General features: G+C 55.5%; 2 long non-coding RNA genes across 3 annotated transcripts; both read left to right on the forward strand.

Annotated features, from left to right (window-relative positions):
* Positions 1-138: 138 nt before the first annotated feature.
* LOC142922915 (uncharacterized) lies at positions 139-9,536 on the forward strand. Of its 2 annotated transcripts, none has more exons than XR_012940417.1 (3): positions 139-272; positions 461-560; positions 2,172-9,536. It is a non-coding gene; the product is annotated as an uncharacterized LOC142922915 (long non-coding RNA). The 2 variants fall into 2 exon arrangements; XR_012940416.1 differs by having other exon boundaries at positions 140-272; positions 455-560.
* Positions 9,537-15,783: 6,247 nt separating this feature from the next.
* LOC142922916 (uncharacterized) lies at positions 15,784-21,780 on the forward strand. Its single transcript, XR_012940418.1, has 2 exons — positions 15,784-20,952; positions 21,423-21,780. It is a non-coding gene; the product is annotated as an uncharacterized LOC142922916 (long non-coding RNA).
* The last annotated feature ends 226 nt before the right edge of the window (positions 21,781-22,006 follow it).

Below are 22,006 nucleotides of genomic sequence, written 5' to 3' on the forward strand. Positions count from 1 at the left end.
TGCTGCTGACGACGATGCTGCTGACGACGATGCTGCTGACGACAACGCTGATGAAGCTGCTGGTGACGATGATGATGCTAGTCGGTTGCTGCTGCTGTTGATGGCGATGCTATTCTGCTGCTGCTGATGAAACAGGTATGTACGGAGTTGGTGCAACGTCGCGTTCAACGCGAGGAGCAGGCTGAGAAAATCAGCAGCATGAGCAGCAGGTCGGCGCCAGCCTGCGCAAGGGAGCCAACCGGAGACACAGCCAGCGGCAGCAGGGTGGCAAGGTGAGGGCGGAGAGGGCAGGGTGACGTCACCGCCACTTAGTGGCACATGGCGGTTGTTGTTGTGTCTGTGTGTGTGCGCATCTCTATTGGTATCTGTGCGCGTGTGTGTGTATCTCTATCTGTGTGTGTATCTGTGTTTTTGTGTGTGTGTCTGTGTGTGATTGTGTGTGTGTGTATCCCAGCGACAGGAGACCATGGGTGAGGATGATCTGGCTCTCAGCGGGGCCTCTGCGGAGGACGTGGAAGGAGAGCTGATCCGGCACGTGTGTGAGACCGAGCTTCTGGCAGGTATGGACTCTACCCACCACCACCACCCGTGTCTCACCACCCGTGTCTCTCCCCCCGTGTCTCACCCCCCCCCCCGTGTTTCACCCCCCCCCGTGTCTCACCCCCCCCGTGTCTCACCCCCCCCCCGTGTCTCACCCCCCCCCGTGTCTCACCCCCCCCCCCGTGTCTCACCCCCCCCCGTGTCTCACCCCCCCGTGTCTCACCCCCCATGTCTCACCCCCCGTGTCTCACCCCCCGTGTCTCACCCCCCCGTGTCTCACCCCCCCGTGTCTCACCCCCCCCCCGTGTCTTCCCCCCCCCCCCCGTGTCTTCCCCCCCCCCCGTGTCTCACCCCCCCCCCCCGTGTCTCACCCCCCCCCCGTGTCTCACCCCCCCGTGTCTCACCCCCCCGTGTCTCACCCCCCCGTGTCTCACCCCCCCCGTGTCTCACCCCCCCCGTGTCTCACCCCCCGTGTCTCACCCCCCCCGTGTCTCACCCCCCCCGTGTCTCACCCCCCCCCGTGTCTCACCCCCCCCGTGTCTCACCCCCCCCGTGTCTCACCCCCCGTGTCTCACCCCCCCCGTGTCTCACCCCCCGTGTCTCACGCCCCCCGTGTCTCACCCCCCGTGTCTCACCCCCCCCGTGTCTCACCCCCCCCGTGTCTCGCCCCCCGTGTCTCGCCCCCCGTGTCTCGCCCCCCCGTGTCTCACCCCCCCGTGCCTCACCCCCCGTGTCTCACCCCCCCCCCCCGTGTCTCACCCCCCCCCCGTGTCTCACCCCCCCCCCGTGTCTCACCCCCCCCGTGTCTCACCCCCCCCCCCGTGTCTCACCCCCCCCGTGTCTCACCCCCCCGTGTCTCACCCCTCCCGTGTCTCACCCCCCCCCCGTGTCTCACCCCCCCCCCGTGTCTCACCCCCCCCGTGTCTCACCCCCCCCGTGTCTCACCCCCCCCGTGTCTCACCCCCCCCGTGTCTCACCCCCCCCGTGTCTCACCCCGCCCCCGTGTCTCACCCCGCCCCCGTGTCTCACCCCCCCCCCCGTGTCTCACCCCGCCCCCGTGTCTCACCCCCCCCCCGTGTCTCACCCCCCCCCCCGTGTCTCACCCCCCCCCCGTGTCTCACCCCCCCCCCGTGTCTCACCCCTTCCCCCGTGTCTCACCCCTTCCCCCGTGTCTCACCCCCCCCCCCCGTGTCTCACCCCCCCCCCCGTGTCTCACCCCCCCCCCCGTGTCTCACCCCCCCCGTGTCTCACCCCCCCCGTGTCTCACCCCCCCCGTGTCTCACCCCCCCCGTGTCTCACCCCCCCCCGTGTCTCACCCCCCCCGTGTCTCACCCCCCCCGTGTCTCACCCCCCCCGTGTCTCTGTGTGTCTCTGTGGGTCTCTGTGGGTCTCTGTGGGTCTCTGTGGGTCTCTGTGGGTCTCTGTGGGTCTCTATGGATCTGTTTTAGCTAAAAGTTAGCATGAACTTGATTGCGGCTAGTACATTGTTAATTAGTTCATAGTTTTCAGTAGTTTTCCGGAAGTTATTATTCTGTTAGTTCATAGTTGGCAGTAGTTTTACGGCAGTTATAGATTTATTAGTTTATATTTAGTAGCAACGTCCGATTTTTTTTTCGTGTATTATTTCCCAGCGCGGCTGCCGTGGAAGGCCCCTCCGGCTCTCCTCAAGGCCATCGCCAGCATCTTGATGGCCACGAGCGAGTGTTGGTTTTGTGATCGAGGCACGGCAGCACCAGGCCCTGGCCTCCCTCGACGATCTTCTTCCGCACCTCATAGCGGTAGTGGAGCTGTTCCTGGCGGATCGAGGGAGGCGGAGGCCGGTGGTCAGTCATGGCAATCGGAACGTTTAACGCTCGGTGGCAGCAGCAGTCGGGGTTAGATCGCGAAAATATATATAATTGTCGTTAAACTATTGAACGCTGTGAAACTTGGGGGGCTGTTTGCCTTTTGGCGTTCTCTCGTCTAACACTGGGTAGTGAGACACTGGTAGTGAGACACTGGTAGTGAGACGCTGGGTAGTGAGACACTGGGTAGTGAGACACTGGGTAGTGAGACGCTGGGTGGTGAGAACCTGGGTAGCGAGACACTGGGTAGCGAGACACTGGGTAGCGAGACACTGGGTGGCGAGACGCTGGGGTAGCGAGACGCTGGGGTAGCGAGACGCTGGGGTAGCGAGACGCTGGGGTAGCGAGACGCTGGGGTAGCGAGACGCTGGGTAGCGAGACGCTGGGTAGCGGGACGCTGGGGTAGTGAGACGCTGGGGTAGTGAGACGCTGGGGTAGTGAGACGCTGGGTAGTGAGACGCTGGGTAGTGAGACGCTGGGTAGCGAGACGCTGGGTAGCGAGACGCTGGGTAGCGAGACGCTGGGTAGCGAGACGCTGGGTAGCGAGACGCTGGGTAGCGAGACGCTGGGTAGCGAGACGCTGGGTAGCGAGACGCTGGGTAGCGAGACGCTGGGTAGCGAGACGCTGGGTAGTGAGACGCTGGGTAGTGAGACGCTGGGTAGTGAGACGCTGGGTAGTGAGACGCTGGGTAGTGAGACGCTGGGTAGTGAGACGCTGGGTAGTGAGACGCTGGGGTAGCGAGACGCTGGGTAACGGGACGCTGGGGTAGCGGGACGCGGCCCTAAAGAAGGCTGTTGTCTCTGGTGTAGACCAATCAGTTTCAAAGACAATGCCACATTATCAGAGCGTGTTTTTGTTTGCATGTTCACCACAAGTGCCGTGTGTGGTTAATGCAGACATGATTGATAATTGTTTTTTTACCCTTTTATCTGGCAACAAACTGACACTTTTTTTTTACAAGGAGCCATGTTTGCATTGACCACAATACCTGCGGTCAGAATGCAAACGAAAACATACGACTTTGATAATGTATTGGCACTGTCGATTGGTCCACACCCGAGACTTCTTTCCTTAGAGCCTCGTCTCACATTGGTGTTGGACCAGATGAAGCCACAAGGCGCACAACTCAAAGACAATGCACCATCAGAGTACGAGAGCTTGGGCTAAGCATTTACACCATTGGAACCTCCTTGGCCAGTAGCAAAATATAATTGTTTTTTTACCCTTTTATCTGGCAACAGAGACATGATTCTTTGCAAACAGTTTATCTTTGGGTCTACATGGGTCTCTATTGGTGTCTCTATGGGTGTCTCTGTCGATGTGAGCCTCAGGGATGTTGCTGTGGTTGTCGTAGCCGCCGCATTTGTAGCCACCCCAGGATTTGTCCTCGTCCAGCGTGAAGAACCACACCTCTTGCATGGCTGCCCAGTTCCAACTTCTGGCGACGACTCAGCTGAGGCCCAAAAGAGATCCAGAATCGCTGCACGCGTGACGACAACAATAACAACTTGAACTATAAACTATTTCTATTTTATGAGACCTCCTTTGCCAGTAACAAAATATAGCAATAGGTTTTTACCCTTTTAGCTGGCACAAAAACTGACACCTTTATACAAGGGATCATATTTGCAATAACCACAACACAAGCAGTTTTGTGCCAGCTAAAATGGTAAAAACCTATTACTATATTTCTATTTTGTGTATATGCCAGGTAAGACCCCTGCTAGAGCTACGTCATCACCGTCATCATAATCATGTGGAAACTTGGCAATCCACTGAGACACACAGAGACCCATTCTCATAGAGACCCAAGGAGACCAATAGAGACTCATAGAGACCCTTTCCCATATAGAACCACCGAGACCTACAGAGATCTATACTCTTACATAACCATAGAGACCCATACTAAATCTAAACTATTTTTTATTTGACCAGGTAAGGCCCCACCAAAGTGGCTGATATCAACATCATCATCACGTGGAACTTTATAGTGGCAGCCAAGTACTCTATACCCAAGTAACATGGCCACTGTGAAGTCACCCACGTAACATGTCCACCGTGAAGTCACCCACGTAACATGGCCACCGTGAAGTCACCCACGTAACATGGCCGTGGTGACATCCCCCCATTCACCGTGGCCACTTCCCCTCACTGCTGTTCTCACCTTGAGGCGATTTGCTGCGGATAGAGCCAGTGACGGCTGCGGACAGCGCACTCCACGTGTTGCCAGAAACTCCCTCCCACGTGCTCCAGCTCTCCTTGTCTACAACAACCGCCATTCGCCACTAAGTGGCGGTGACGTCACCACGACGCTTGTGCCAGGCCATATGAACCTGGAGGCCACGTGAAGTGTTGAACGCCCGCTGGCAGGAGGTCATGGGGCAGACCCAAGTGCCACGGGGCGACTGACTGAGCTGACTGAGATGACTGGCTGATGCTCCACCTGTGCCCCCTACTGTGCCAACCTGCTGTGCTTTAGCCACCCAGCGCTCCGCTCGTTGTTGTGAGCATCGCTCCTCCGCCCTCTGTTGTTGGAGGGCGACTGCCTCCAACTGCCCAGTAGCGTCCTTCACGAGCCTCCACAGAGGCCGACCTTGACACCGCTGGTACCAGTCATCGGCATGTCCACTCGGCTCCACGTCCTGTACCACATCACTGCATCTCTTCTCTAGCCCGTGCCGTGCCCGTTTAGCCCCCTCGATCCGGCCGAACAAAAGCTGTTTAGGCATGCGGTGGCTGGGCATTGGCTACATGACCCAGGCAACGCAGCCTTGCCTGCCAGAGGAGCTCACCGATGAACCTTGTCCAGATCTTTCAAGGATTTGTGAGCTCACACAATCCAGCCTGGTTAAACCCAGGATGGATCGTAGGCAGGCTAGCCTAAATGGTTCTAACCGGCGAAGATGTTCCATTAGGGGGGTCCACGTTTCGCAAGCGTAGAGAAGGGAGGGAATGACCGTGGCCGAGAAGACCTGAAGCTTAGTGCGGAGCGACAGACCAGGTAGCTTCCACACAGCGTTACGCAACCAATGAAAAGATATTGCCGCTCGACTGATTCGGAGCGAGACCTCTGCTGTTAAACTGGAGCCGGTCATAAGCACACTGCCCAGGTATGGGAAACTCTCCACTCTCTCCACAACTGCCCCATCACCGATTGGGAGTTGTGGGAGTGGAGTGTCCGATGGTACAAAATACCCAGGCGGGTGCTTAGTTTTGGCGGGGCTGATGGTAAGACCCCATCTCTTAGTGGCACGCTCCAGTCTCAGCAGCAGCATCTCCAACTCCTCCTATGAATATGCAGCTATTACCAAATCATCGGCATGCATAACGTGGTTGAGCAATAGGGAGCCATCCCTTGACCGCACCCGGGCATCGATCAGCCTCCCATTATATCTGTACCAAATGGAGATTCCCCCGGTACAGCGATTGAAGGCTTCACGAACTACGTGGTCAAAATAGATGTTAAACAATGTGGGAGCCGGAGGACATCCCTGTCGCACCCCAAGGTGTACATGGAATGGCTCTGACTCCCGGCCACGTAGTTTTACCCGGGCCCGCTCACCATCATGAAGGTCCTTAATGATTGTGAGCAGAGGGTCAGGGACTCCAAAAGCACGAAGAACAACCCCGAGCCCAGGCCTACTGATGGTATCATAGGTTTTGACCAGTTCAATAAAGCAGAGATGTGTAGGTCTTGCTGGAATTCCCTACATCTCTGCTGTAGCAGACGGACAGAAAATATGGCATCTGTGCAGGACCGCCCTTTCCTGAAACCGCATTGGGGCTTCAAGCCTCTCCTCAGCGTGCCTGGCAAGGCGATGTTGAATAATCCTTGCCAGAACCTTTCCCGGCACACTGAGGAGTGAGATGCCCCTGTAGTTTTTACAGTCTGTGCGGTCCCCCTTCTTAAAGAAGGGGACCACCAGGGCATCCTTCCAATCCTGCGGAACCCGTCCAGTGATCCAGACTGTTATAATGTCATATAGGGCAGTCTGTGCACAAACGCCACCCTCCCTCAGCATTTCGCTTGGGAGATCATGTCTGCCCGGTGCCTTTCCTGGTCTCAGACTCCGGATCGCCTTCAGTACTTCTTTAACAGATGGCACCTCAGCCAGCTGCTCACAGGGGGTGACTTCTTACAATATTTGAGGCACCGCTGCCTCAGCAGGGTCATCCCCACTTTTTGCCACGATGTTTTCCAGGACTTCAGAAATGCTCAGCAAATCTGCAAACCTGCAAATCTGTTCCTGGGGGTCGGAGAGTGGATCACCGTTTTTTCCCCTAATGATGGTAATAGGTGTGGCGCTGCAGGTGACTTTTTTTGATGGAGTTAAATTGAGATTTGTGATCGCGGGCCACTGAAGCAGACTCCATCTCCTCAGCAATCCGCGACCACCACCCATCCTTGCAGCGCCTCACGGCTCTCCAAACTTCCGAGCGAAGGCTGCGGTAAGGCTCCTCATTCTCTGACGTGGGATTCTGTAGCCGATGACAGTGGGCCTGTCACTTTTTCTCTACTATCTTGAACACCTCTGTCAGCCAGGGTCTCTGGGGAGGTCTGGACCGTGTACCCAAAGCCATTGCAGCTGCATGAGTCAGTCCTAAACCTTGCCCATATATTTCGATTTAAAGCTTTCGTGACTGCAAGGATTCATCTTCTTTGGTTCTTTCGGTCAAGTCACGTAGAGTGAGAATAAAATAATAAATTGATAAAATAAAATAAGGAAATAAAATTTACACTTAATTAATTGTATTTTACGATGACCTTCAGACCGCAGCTCTTTCGCTGGCATTGACTCTTAATACCTCTCACACCACGGTTAATGGTATGGTTTACAACATGGAGTATAACAGTGCCTCGCAGCTGTCTCTCTCCCCCTCCTCTGTTCCGACCATGGATGAACTCGTCCGTCTGAACGGGGCCCGTAGCTATCCATGTTGCTAAAGTTGAGGGTAAGAATCCACCCATTTTTTCGCCATATAGCATTGTGATATATAACGACTTATTGTTGGTAGCTTAGCTGATTGGAGAATATATAGAGTTCATTGATAACATTGAGGTAATTTATATTTTAGTTTTTTATTAGTTCACTATATAGTATTCATTATATATTGTAGTGTATACCCAGTTACTGTGAATAGCTCGGATGTGTAGGCCTTGACTTCAACATAGCCATTTCTGTGACCAGTCACAAGCTAATCACTCAGTTATTTCAATGCTCAATTCGCCTAGTTATTTCAATGCTAAATTCTCCTGTTTGATTTGTACTAGGTGCCTCTGTGAATGTGTATGCTCTGACTTTAACATAGCTATTTCTGTGACCAGTTACAAGCTAATCACTCAGCCATTTCAATGCTAAATTCTATGCTAATTCCTTTGTCAAGGTGCTTTGTTTCTTCTCACACAGCTTAAAGGTCGCGATCTGAGCGTGGCTTTTTCACTCCAGCGCTGTCCTCCTGACAGTCTCGTCCCTTCACCTGATGAAGGCCGCTTGTGTTGTGGCCGAAGCGTCGTTAGAATATTGTGTTATATTATTTTATCAATTTATTATTTTATTCTCATTCTACGTGACTCGCCCATATACCCTCGAAATCAGGAGGAGTGGGGGACGATGCCAACCCCAGCCGCAAGCGATGATGAAATTCTTGCTTGCAACTTTCATCACCTGAGACCAGGCCAGTTTAGGTTGGAATGGGGTCCTGGGTGTACACCCACCACCGGAGTGGAAGAATGGCAGGCGCATCTTACAGATGACTAGTCGATGGTCAGAGGGCAGATCAGCTCCACGGTAGGTCCTGGTGTCAAGAACATGGGCTTGCATCCGCTGGTCCATCACTATGTAGTCCAGTAGATGTTCTTGCTTGGACCCGGCATGCATCCATGATGTTGTGTGGATGCCCCGATGCCGTAACAGCGTGTTGGTAATTACAAGCCCATGGGCTGCACAAAAATCTAGCAGCCTCCTACCGTTGTTATTAAGCTGATCTGGCCCATGCCCTCCAATCACTCCAGACCAGATGCCAGCGTCATGACCAACTCGGGCATTGAAGTCACCCAACAAGATGACTCTATCCCGAGGGACCACTTTAGCCAGCACCTGTGACAGGAGGTCATAGAAGGCATCTGACTCATCGGCTTTGCCTGCATCCCTCCACGGATGTTCGTCTTCGGTGGTGGCATAAGTAACCACGACCACCACTCCTCGCCTCCAGTTGATGGGAAGTCGAGCCCAAAGTAGCCTGGGGCTTACAACTTCTCACACCTCACCGCCACGCTCCCACGCCCCCTTCATTCTTTTGTTCAAAAGAAGAGCCACACCCTGTTGTTTGGCAGTCTGCTGCCCCGAGTAGAGGACTGTCCACCCTTCATGGTGGCAGGAGCCAGAACCGGTCCACCGGACCTCCTGAATGCCACAGAGATCCAGGTGGTGCCGGTCTAGCTCCCGACAGGAGTGGCAGTCTCTCCTCCGCAGTGAGCATTCGAACATTCCACATGGCCGCACGAAGTGGCATTTCGTTGTTTCTGGAGGAGCCCTGAGGGTAGAGATTCAATCTCCTGGCTCGGCCAATTGGGGTTTGGCCAGGAGACGTCATGGACGCCTGTCTTCCCGGGGCCTCCGGCACAAGCTTATTAGTTACATTTTTAATTGTGGTTTCTTGGTAAATTTTTGAAGGTGGAGGGGTTACCAGCCCCTCGCACCTGTCCAGAGCCCCCGTTTAGCCACTGTGGTGGTCACAGACGCCATGAGGGAAGGGGCCAATCGGAATTGGCCCTCCCTCCACAGCACTGTCCACGACAGAGTTGCCCGTTCGGCACAGAGAGGAGGTAGGGGGTTGTTTTGCCTCGTAAACACACACATACACACATACATATAAACATATATAAACACACAAAAACAAAGGTGAAGTAGGCTCCTCTACACACACAGACTTCAAATAGTAGGCGTCAGGGTCGGGATCGAACCGACAACCTCCTGTATACCAAGTGAGGTCATTAACATCTCGTCACTGTGGCACCACAGAGTAGTGTACAGGCATTGCAAACACTCCCAGCGCGAGGCCGACTCACTACATCTCACTGAGGATCGCTCCGCTGGTTTGCAAGTGCGAGTTTGCGTTTTAAGTCGATGTTAAATATATATTTCATGGAAGCTGGTTCGTAAGTGTGGGTGGTGTCCGTAAGTGCGAGTGTTGGTAAGAGTGGATCATGTTCGAAAGTGAGGGTGGTGTTCGTAAGTGAGGTGGTGTTCGTAAGTGAGGGTGTTCGTAAGTCGAGTGGAGGGGGCCACGCCTACCTCAATGACGTTGATTCTCAGATCCCACTGTCTCTCATGCAGTAGTCCCCAGGGTCTCTGTGTGGAGAGCGGTGAAGGGGGGGACGGTGGAGAGAGTCACTACAGACTCACATCCTCACCACTAACCCACATCCCAACCAGAAACCCACCATCCTCACCACGAACCCACACACTCGCTAAGAACCCACAACACGGACCCACATTCTCACCACGGACTCACAACTCGAACTCGCATGCTCACCATGAACCCTCACTACGAATTCGCCACAGGGATACACATCCTTACTAAGAAACTACATCTTCACGACGATCCCACATCCTCACCATGGACCCACATCCTCACCAAGAACCCACGACACGGACCCACATCCTCACCAAGAACCCACGACACGGACCCACATCCTCACCAAGAACCCACGACATGGACCCACATCCTCACCAAGAACCCACAACACGGACCCACATCCTCACCAAGAACCCACAACACGGACCCACATCCTCACCAAGAACCCTCAATACGGACCCACATCCTCACCAAGAACCCACAACACGGACCCACATTCTCACCAAGAACCCACAACACGAACCCACATCCTCACTAAAAACCCACAATATGGACCCACACACTCGCCATGAACCCACACAACTCACCTCGTCAAGATTTTTAATCGAATGGCTTCCGCAGAAGATGCTCGAAAGACGAAGATGAAGCAGCTCGAAGATTAAGAAGCAGCCTCCTTCGCACCCGTCTCGAACTCTGAGGAAGCACGTGGTGAAGTGACGTCACCAGTGACGTAACAACGTGAGCGATGTGACCACGCCTCCTGCAACCACGCCCCATTGAGTGACGTAACACGATGCGACCACGCCCACCCCTGAGCTCTTCCTCTGGGCCCTTGACCCCCATCCCACGCTTCGACTTTCGCTTCCGGGTCGGGGCTAGTGGAGGCGGCGGCGGGAAAATCTGAGCCCTAATAATGTATTAAAGCTTTCGTGACTGCATAAAATTACTCATTGTTTTTTTCGGTAAAGTCACGTATGTAGAAATACAATAAAATTATATTAAAACAAAAAACAATCACGACGTTTCGATCACAACGCAAGCAATCTTCATCAGGTGTCAAGAACAAATCATGGAGGTAAATACAACAAAAAGATGAGAGATGAGAATTCAACAAACCTGAAAAAACATTACGTGAAGCACATCCAGTCAGGCCAACAACACAGACACTTCCTGGCAGACCACGAATTTCAGAAGAGTGTTAAATTTCGTGTTCAACCTTTGGATTGCATATACCAGCATAGATAGAATGAAAAATACGAGGTACACGGTCAGTAGAAATACGTATACAAGTCCACCAAGAGGTAAGGAGGGAGGAAAGACGGACAGGGAGGCAGAGAGAGAGGGGGGGGCGGAGGGATGAACAGAAGCTTAAATAGGAAATACGGTTGGAGGGGGGGAGGCGCCAGAGCGAGAGCGGCAGCTCAAACGTCCATCTTACACATACAAAACGGCAGCTCAAAAAAGGACCACCTCTTGTAAATACAAAACGGCAGCTCAAAAAATGACCACCTCTTGTGAATACAAAACGGCAGCTCAAAAAGGGCACATCTTACACTTAATTACAACGGTAACTTCCCCGTAGAAGTGTGATAATAAAGTAATAAAGCTTTTGTGACTTCATAAAATTACTCATTGTTTTTTTGGGTAAAGTCACGTATGTAGAAATACAATAAAATTATATTAAAACAAAAAACAATCACGACGTTTCGATCACAACGCAGCGATCTTCATCAGGTGTCAAGAACAAATCATGGAGGTAAATACAACAAAAAGATGAGAGACGAGAATTCAACAAACCTGAAAAAACATTACGTGAAGCACATCCAGTCAGGCCAACAACACAGACACTTCCTGGGGGACCACGAATTTCGGAAGAGTGTTAAATTTCGTGTTCAACCTTTGGAGTGCACATACCAGCATAGAATGAAAAATACGAGTTACACGGTCAGTAGAAATACATATACAAGTCTACCAAGAGGTAAGGAGGGAGGAAAGACGGACAGGGAGGCAGAGAGAGGGGGGGGGGGAGCCGGAGGGATGAACAGAAGCTTAAATAGGAAATACGGTTGGAGGGGGGGAGGGGCCAGAGCGAGAGCAACAGCTCAAACACGCACATCTTACACATACAAAACGGCAGCTCACGAAATTTAACACTTCTGAAATGTGTGGTGGGTGGGTGGATGAGCGGATGGGTGGATAAGTTGGTGGTTGGGTGAGTGGGTGAGTGTGGGCGGATGGATGAGTGGGTGAGTTGGTAGATGAGTGGGTGGGTGGATGAACGTATGGGTGGATGAGTGGGTGGGTGGGAGGGTGGATGAGCGGATGGGTGGATGAGTGTGTGGGTGGGTGGTTGGGTGAGTGGGTGAGTGTGGGTGGATGGATGAGTGGTTGAGTTGGTAGATGAGTGGGTGGGTGGATGAGTGGATGGGTGGATGAGTGTGTGGTTGGGTGAGTGGGTGAGTGTGGGTGGGTGGCTGAGTGGGTGGCTGAGTGCTCCCCTCTATCGCCCCCCCCCCTCCTCCCGCCAGGTCACCGTGCCCGCCCCCACAAGCCTCGGCAACGGCGCGCGGCGGTGGAGTGGGACAGCGACCTGGAGAACACCCCACCGCTGAGGACGCGGGGGGAGGGGCCACCCCCTCCGGCCCCGCTACACTTTCATGAGTCGTGCCACTCATGAAAGTGTAGCGACGACATTGACACACTCCTCCCGATGTGGCGCTTTATTGAAGACCCGTTCACTTGACACCGCGAACATTCCCGTGGCCACCGGTCCCTTCAAACCCACAGCTGACTCCCCCTGTCATTACCTCCCGTGGCCACCGGTCCCTTCGCACTCAAAGCTGACTCCCCCTGTCATTACCTCCCGTGGCCACCGGTCTCTTCACACCCACAGCTGACTCCCCCTGTCATTTCCTCCCATGGCCACCGGTCCCTTCACACTAACAGCTGACTCCCCCTGTCATTACCTCCCGTGGCCACCGGTCCCTTCACACTCACAGCTGACTCCCCCTGTCATTACCTCCCGTGGCCACCGGTCCCTTCACACTCACAGCTGACTCCCCTGTCATTACCTCCCGTGGCCACCGGTCCCTTCACACTCACAGCTGACTCCCCTTGTCATTACCTCTCATGGCCACCGGTCCCTTCACACTCACAGCTGACTCCCCCTGTCATTACCTCCCGTGGCCACCGGTCCCTTCACTCACAGCTGACTCCCCCTGTCATTACCTCCCGTGGCCACCGGTCCCTTCACACTCACAGCTGACTCCCCCTGTCATTACCTCCCGTGGCCACCGGTCCCTTCACTCACAGCTGACTCCCCCTGTCATTACCTCCCGTGGCCACTGGTCCACTCACACAGCTGACTCCCCCTGTCATTACCTCCCGTGGCCACTGGTCCACTCACACTCACAGCTGACTCCCCCTGTCATTTCCTCCTGTGGCCACCGGTCCCTTCACACTCACAGCTGACTCCCCCTGTCATTTCCTCCCGTGGCCACCAGTCCCTTCAAACTCACAGCTGACTCCCCCTGTCATTACCTCCCGTGGCCACCGGTCCCTTCACACTCACAGCTGACTCCCCCTGTCATTACCTCCCGTGGCCACCAGTCCCTTCACACTCACAGCTGACTCCCCCTGTCATTACCTCCCGTGGCCACCGGTCCCTTCACACTCACAGCTGACTCCCCCTGTCATTACCTCCCGTGGCCAGCGGTCCCTTCACTCACAGCTGACTCCCCCTGTCATTACCTCCCGTGGCCACCGGTCCCTTCACACTCACAGCTGACTCCCCCTGTCATTATATCCCGTGGCCACCGGTCCCTTCACACTCACAGCTGACTCCCCCTGTCATTACCTCCCGTGGCCACCGGTCCCTTCACACTCACAGCTGACTCCCCCTGTCATTACCTCCCGTGGCCACCAGTCCCTTCACACTCACAGCTGACTCCCCCTGTCATTACCTCCCGTGGCCACCGGTCCCTTCACTCACAGTTGACTCCCCCTGTCATTACCTCCCGTGGCCACCGGTCCCTTCACACTCGCAGCTGACTCCCCCTGTCATTACCTCCCGTGGCCACCGGTCCCTTCACACCCACAGCTGACTCCCCCTGTCATTACCTCCCGTGGCCACCGGTCCCTTCACACTCACAGCTGACTCCCCCTGTCATTACCTCCCATGGCCACCGGTCCCTTCACACTCACAGCTGACTCCCCCTGTCATTACCGCCTGTGGCCACCGGTCCCTTCACACTCACAGCTGACTCCCCCTGTCATTACCTCCCGTGGCCACCGGTCCCTTCGCACTCACAGCTGACTCCCCCTGTCATTACCTCCTGTGGCCACCGGTCCCTTCACACTCACAGCTGACTCCCCCTGTCATTACCTCCCGTGGCCACCGGTCCCTTCACTCACAGCTGACTCCCCTGTCATTACAAAAGTGTAGAGGTGTTAACTGCGCGCTGTTGTGTAACCTGCGTTGCCACCAGGGCGGTGCAGCATTACCCCTGGGTACAACGGTTGGGGTCAGTCGAGGTGAAACGGATCGTGGCCAGGGTTTTGGGGCGAACCAATCAGACAGTTCCACGTGGGAATGTGTGATTGGTTCTGCCTGACCACGAAGGGGTATAAGACGGGTGACCCAACGGACCTCGTGAGTTCTCTCCCTGCACGAAGACAGAAGACTGGGCTGAAGCCTAGCTAGGACCCTGGACCAGCCTCCCAGCCCTTCTAAGGGCTAAGGCTCGGCATACCCAGTGGTCAGGACCCACCGGGCCAGCGGTGGGTCAGATAGCCTCCCCTAGGTCCTAGCCGGAGGACTAGGATAGCGGTAGACGTGTGAGTCCCGCCAAGTCCGGAGGTTGTACCTCCTTAGGTATCAAGGAGGTTAGCGGTAGACGTGTGAGTCCCGCCAGGTCCGGAGGCTGTACCTCCCTAGGGTATCGGGTGAGGGGACCGAATATCCCTCTGTGTGTTAAGCGTTGTATAAGGAAATAATACAATAAACAGTGTGCCTCCTAAAGAAGTCTGCTCGTCCTTACAACACTACAACTGGAGTCAGAAGTGGTTGGAAATGGAAACCAGAAGTTCAGCCCACGCGCAGAGCCAGAACGAAGATAACGCTGTCTCACCTCCAAGCACCGCCAGCTCCGCTGAAAACGCTGCCGTGTTGACGGCCGCCCAGCCACCGGTTGAGCAGCCGGTTGCTCCCCCTGCCATGGGGGACGGACTCAGGGCAGCACACGGCCGTCTCGCTCAACTCCTACACGCCGCGGCCTCCATTCTCGAAGAGATCAACTTGGAGGTTGCGGGCGGGCCGAGTCAGCCGCCGGCGGACGTTCCCGCCATCGGCCGGGGCAGACATTTTGATTTTCCCGCCGGGGAACCACGTGATTCCGCCGGAAGTGGAAGCCAGGGGCATCCTGGGAACGCGGGGGACCAATCACAACCCGCAACATCATCAGCACGCGACGCTGCGGATTCAAGTTCCTCAGCGGACGCCGCGTCATCACTGTACCGACACGGTACAGTAGACTCTATCGGCCGGGAAATCGCCGATCTCCGGCTCGAGACGGTACAAGCTGAGGGGGAGACGACGTCCGCCCTCCAACAACGCCTGCCCATCTTCCGAGAATTCACATCTGAAGGGGGCGACTGGGCGGCGTTCCAGCGTCGCTTCCTGAGCCACCAAGAGATGGTGGGCTGGTCGGACGCACAGGCGCTCCGAGCACTACCGGCCACTTTGGATGACGACGCTCTCGCCTCGCTCCTCACCATCCCCAGGCAACAAAGGGCAACTCTTCAATCGGCCCTCCGACGGATGTCCGACGTGTACGGGCCTCCATCCGACGTCCGCAGCCGATTTTACGACAGGCGACGCCGCCCTAAAGAGTCTCCGTTGGCATTCCGGACCGCTCTACTGGCGATGGCAAGAGCGGGTTACCCTCGCATGGACGACGAGACCATCGATGCCATCGTTCTCCAGAAGATGCTGGAGCTGGCGCGCGAGCTGCGCATCGTCATCCAAGCGGTGGACGACGACAGTATGTACTCGCTACGAGCCGCTCGGTGCATCCACGCACATCTGCTGCTCCACACGGAATCGACCATCGCCGCCTCGGCTTCGACGTCGGAGCCTGCCAGCAGGGACGCCGAGTTCTCCCCCGACCGGGCCTTCATGGCGACCAGGTCAACGGGCCGGCGATCGTCCGACCACGCTGGTCGCCGCAACGACCAGCAGCGGGGACGGCCTGCTCCACGCGGCGACTTGACGTGCTTCAACTGTGGCCGACGAGGCCACATCTCCTCTGACTGCCGTGCGCCTCGACGACGCCCCTCCGCATCCCGGGGCCAGGACTACAGGACGTCCACGGCATCGCGGCAAAACCAGGCAAGTCGCGACGCCTCTCACGCTCGGCCCTCATTCACACCATACACACTGCAACGCACCATAAGAAGGGCTCGCGATTCGGCGTGTGATGGGGGGTATTCTGGCGTTTGTTCGCGGCCACTCAAACCTGGGCAGTGGTCTGAGTTGGCCCATAGGGTAGTCGCGGCGACGGCAGGTTCGTCCGTGGTTGTCGGATCAATCGAGGGTGTGGAATTTCGCGTGTTGGTCGATACTGGTGCGTCGGCTACGATCATTTCGGATCTGATTTACAATATACTGCCCGTACGATGCCGCCCCTTGGAACGGGTTTCTATCCCGTGTTTCGCCGCTAATGGCAGTTCACTTGGCATTATTGGGCAAATTCGGGCGCAAATTTCGATTGGAGACATTAAATTGGCAGGGCCTATTTTGGTCTCTTCTTCCCTCGCCGTGCCGTGTTTGTTAGGCACTGATTTTCTCGCGAAAATGCCTATTAAGATCCTTGTAGATCAAGGCTGCATCGAACTCCCGTCGGGTCGACGGATGGCGTTCTTGCCCACACCCTCACATCCACGCATGGCTAGTGCCTCGGTGCAGGCGTTTGTTGCGAGCACAGTCCGCATTCCACCAGGGACACAAATGCTCGTGCCCTTGCAACTTAAAAAACCGCTAGCCCCGGAGGCCTCGGCACATGGCATTTTGCTGGGGCCTTCAAACGCAGCTGCTAAGGGGTTAGATTTGGTGGCTGCACAGACCCTCGTAGCAGCCGACAGGGAGCCGTTCTTGCAGGTTTTGAATGTCGGATTGTCCACAACCGTCATTCCGCAAGGAACTGTGCTCGCTCACGCGACCCCGGTGCCGTTGGGGACCGGAGTCGCGGGACACGTGCATGCCACGCCGCAGGTCCTACCTCCTTCCGAATCGGATGAGAGATGGTTGGACGCGCTCTGCAAAGACACGGGTGATCTGTCTCATTCGCAGCGATTTCAATTGCGCGCTCTTCTGCGAGAATTTTCCGATGTCTTTAGTAAATCTAAATTTGATATTGGCTGCACCAAGCTGCTGCGTCACCACATTGATACTGGTGACGCTGCCCCGATTCGACAAAACCCGTTTCGGCTTAGCCCGGCGGAGAAACAGCATGTTAAATCGGCTGTGGATGACATGCTGAAGGCCGATATAATTTCTCCCTCCACTAGTCCCTGGGGTGCTCCAATAGTGCTGGTCAAAAAGCACGATGGCAGTCTCCGTTTTTGCGTTGATTTTCGGCGCCTAAATAAAATCTCGGTAGCGGACGCCTACCCTCTCCCTCGTATGGACGAGTCATTGGATGCCCTGGCAGGGGCGCACTATTTCTCCACCTTGGACCTTCTGTCGGGGTTTTGGCAACTCCCCCTCGACGAATCGTCAAAACCTAAGACTGCTTTTCGGACACCACAGGGCCTTTTCGAGTTTAATAGATTGCCCATGGGTCTCCACTCGGCCCCAGCGACGTTCCAGAGGCTCATGGAGCTGGTCCTCGCTGGGCTCCAGTGGGACTCATGTCTCATTTATCTTGACGATGTCATCGTCTTTAGCCGCACGTTCGGCGAACACATCGAACGGTTGCGTGCTGTCTTCTTGAAAATTCGGGCCGCTAACTTGAAATTCAAGCCGCAGAAGTGTCACCCTCTGCGTGAGTCTGTGCGCTATCTGGGCCACATAGTTAGCCGCTCGGGCATCTCTACCGACCCTGAAAAAACCAAATGTGTTCAACATTGGCCGACCCCTACATCTGCGGGCGATGTTCGTAGTTTTATTGGTTTTGCGTCGTACTACCGGCGGTTTGTTGCTGGCTTCGCGACGATTGCCAAGCCGCTCCACGCCCTTACGTCAAAAGGGGTGGCGTTTCATTGGGGGGACGTAGAACAGGCTGCGTTCGACTCCTTGCGGAACGCGCTCGTGACGGCACCGTCCCTTGCGTACCCCGATTTTTCCGTGCCATTCGTGTTGGACACCGACGCTAGCAATACGGGGATTGGGGGTGTTCTGTCCCAAAAAGTTGATGGCATTGAAAGGGTTGTTGCCTATGGTAGCAGAGTCTTGTCTCTTGCTGAACAAAGATACTGTGTGACCAGACGTGAGCTGCTGGCCATTGTTTTTTTTATTCAGCAATACAGGCCGTACCTGTATGGTCAGCATTTTACCGTGCGATCTGATCATTCGGCTTTACAGTACGCTCTGCGGGTTGACCAACCGTCCGGGCAGCTTTCTCGGTGGCTCGAAGTCCTTCAGGACTACGATTTCAATGTCACTTACTGTAGGGGTGCACAACACACGAATGCCGATGCGTTGTCTCGCCTTCCGCCGGCTCAAAAATGTGCGTGTTTTTTGGGCTCGGGCCGTTGTAAGCCGCCACTGCCTGCGCAGGTCGCGCCTCTCACAACGGTGTCAGCCGCACTTCCCGCCGCCTCAGCGCCGATGTTGGATCATGCAGATCCAATGGCCAGTGACGATTTGCTGGGGCTAACTTTGGCCGAATGGGGTCGGCACCAGGGCGAGGACATGTCGTTATTGAGGTTGCGTCGCCACGCGAATAATGCGGTTCCAAGACAGGGCAAATTTAATTCATTTGTCATGAAGCGCGGCTTGTTGATGCATTGGGATGCTGACTCGTGTCAACATAAAATCGTTGTGCCATCCGCCTTGCGATGCAAGGCCGTATGGGCGGCGCATGAGCGTTTATTGCACCTGGGTGTTCATAAGACCATTGGGTTGTTGCGGTTGCAATTTTTCTGGCCGGGCATGCTGCGCGACGTCACTGACATTTTGCTGGGATGCACCCATTGTGCGCAACGTAAACCGCCGGCTAAACCGGCATGCCCACCCCTGCAACCCATTTCGGTCTCTCGTATAAATGAGTTGGTGGCTCTCGATATTTTGGGCCCTTTTCCTACTACGCCACGGGGTAATAAGTACCTTCTGGTTGGGGTAGAGTATTTTACACGGTGGCCTATGGCCTGGGCCCTCCCCAACCAGTCGGCGGCGGCCGTTGTGGACGCCTTTGTTCAAGGCTACGTCCTGGACAAGGGCGCACCAGAACGGTTGCTGACCGATCAGGGAAGAAATTTTTCAGGAGCCTTGCTGACTGATGTGTGCCGCCTGTTGGGCACTAAGAAAGTGCGCACTTCGCCCTACCATCCCCAGACCGACGGCATGGTGGAGCGCCTTCATAGAACTCTCACCGCTATGTTATGCCATCAGGTCGATGAATCCCACCTCGATTGGGACTTGCAGGTTCCGGGGGTCCTCGCCGCATACCGTATGGCACCTCACGCGGCGACGGGATTTTCCCCGTTCTTTCTAATGTACGGCAGGGATGCCTTTCCTCCCGCCGACGTTCGGCTGGAAATCGAACAGCCACCGCAAAAGTCAAAGCTCGTTGACCACTTGCGATTCAACCTCCGTAAGTTGGCCGAGGCACGGGAGGCCGCCATTGAAAATTCGGCTTCCCGCCAACGGGCGAATTTGCGACTGCGGGACCCTCGGTCGTACACGCATCGGTGGGCACCGGGAGACAGGGCATGGCTCCACTGCCCCCAGGTGCCGGTGTCCACGTCGGCCAAACTCCTCAGACCATGGCGAGGCCCGGTTGAGGTAGTGGAAGTCCTGCATCCCCAATGTGTTAAAATTAGCTGGGGACGGCGTCGCTGGTGCGTTCACCCCTCTCGGTTAAAACCCTTCGTCACGCCACGCGTCCCTCCACAACACACACGACATGGGGGCCGAGTGTGCGACGCGTCCGACGAGCCGGATGTTGCCCCGTTGGTGCCTAACCCACAGCGCAGGCGTGTCATTCCTCCTGCAGATGACGCGGGAGTGACGGCTCCATGCAGGCCACGTTCGGCCTCAATGGACCGTGGAGCAGCAGGTGTCCCCGTGGAGATGCCTAAAGGCCCACCGGATGCTCTGGCTCATCCTCCTCCTTCCCTTGTGCCGCCGACAAAGCCTGCCATCCCCTACGATGGCCCCGCGAAACGCACGCGCGCGAAATCTCGCCGGTTGTAATAATGTTTTTTTGGCATGTCTAGTGCCTTGTACATACGTTATGTTGTTAAGGGGGGTATTTATAGGGGTTTAATTGTTCTTGTTGTTCGTGAGGCACACTCACAATTCTTCTACCATTGGTAATTTCGGAAGTTTCCCATTGTTGCAGCCGGGACGGCTGGAGCTTCCGAAGGAGGGGGTGATGTAGAGGTGTTAACTGCGCGCTGTTGCGTAACCTGCGTTGCCACCAGGGCGGTGCAGCATTACCCCTGGGTACAACGGTTGGGGTCAGTCGAGGTGAAACGGATCGTGGCCAGGGTTTTGGGGCGAACCAATCAGACAGTTCCACGTGGGAATGTGTGATTGGTTCTGCCTGGCCACGAAGGGGTATAAGACGGGTGACCCAACGGACCTCGTGAGTTCTCTCCCTGCACGAAGACAGAAGACTGGGCTGAAGCCTAGCTAGGACCCTGGACCAGCCTCCCAGCCCTTCTAAGGGCTAAGGCTCGGCATACCCAGTGGTCAGGACCCACCGGGCCAGCGGTGGGTCAGATAGCCTCCCCTAGGTCCTAGCCGGAGGACTAGGATAGCGGTAGACGTGTGAGTCCCGCCAAGTCCGGAGGTTGTACCTCCTTAGGTATCAAGGAGGTTAGCGGTAGACGTGTGAGTCCCGCCAGGTCCGGAGGCTGTACCTCCCTAGGGTATCGGGTGAGGGGACCGAATATCCCTCTGTGTGTTAAGCGTTGTATAAGGAAATAATACAATAAACAGTGTGCCTCCTAAAGAAGTCTGCTCGTCCTTACAACACTACAAAAGTATGGAAAAAGGTGCTTCATACCCTTTCTGGCAATAAAACAGCAGGTGTTCAAACGGCAAATACAAACCGTTTCACTACAAGGAATCAAGTTACTGTCATTAATAAAAATACGGAGCGTGTTTTTGCTTCCATGTCCACCACAAGCGTCGTGCGTGTGGTTAGTCACGATTCCCCTGCAAAGGGCCTTAGTGCGGAGTCCCGTTGTTTTATTGCCAGGAAGGGGTCAAAAACCTCTCATTTCCTCATACAGCGGTTGGGTTCACAAAGCCCCCGGGTCACGCTGTGTGGTTCCCAATGCCCGGGTTCGTAACGGCCGGGTTCATAGTGGTCGGGTTAATCACGGCCGAGGTTCGTAATGGCCGGGCTCACGGTGGCCGTGTCACGCTGTGTGGTTCATAGCGGCCTCCTACACCGCCACCTCTTCTGCCTCCACCACCACCACCTTCACCTCTTCTCTGTCGCCCACAGCACAACCTCGTTACACGTAGGAGGAGCAGGAAGACCGCAGCAGCGACGACTCAACGGATTCATCGATGCCTCCGCCGCCGCCGCCACCACCTCCTCGAAGCAAGAACCCCGCTCAGCCAAGACCTGGGCGACGAGGCGGTGGAGGAGGAGGCGGCAAGACGTCGGTCAGCGCCAGGATCGAGCGCAAGTGAAGGAATCCACGGTGGGGGTGGCAGCGTGCCACTGATCTCGTAGTGCCTGGGTTCGAGCCCTGTGTCTGAGTCTCTCTCTCTCCGAGTCTCTCTCAGAGGGGGTGTCGCTTGTTGATCTGTAGCCAAAACGTTTTGTGTTCAAATAAAATCGTCTTTAAACGTATAAACTCATGTTTTTATTTTCTTCTTCAAGCCACCGACGACAATCAACAACGGTAAGCCAAGGGACTGCACAAACAAGACAAAGATCCCCCGTGTAGCCTCTAGCAGGCTGTAGGGCCAAGTGCCGTTAGTAGTAGCAAGTAGCAGCACCTACACACAGACAATGATCCCCCGTGTAGCCTCTAGCAGGCTGTAGGGGCAAGTGCTGTTAGTAGCAAGTAGCAGCACCTA

This window comes from Petromyzon marinus, unplaced genomic scaffold, assembly GCF_048934315.1.
Source record: "Petromyzon marinus isolate PM22_M1 ecotype Great Lakes invasive population unplaced genomic scaffold, UKy_Petmar_22M1.pri1.0 PM_Scaffold_21, whole genome shotgun sequence".
NCBI lineage: Eukaryota > Metazoa > Chordata > Hyperoartia > Petromyzontiformes > Petromyzontidae > Petromyzon > Petromyzon marinus.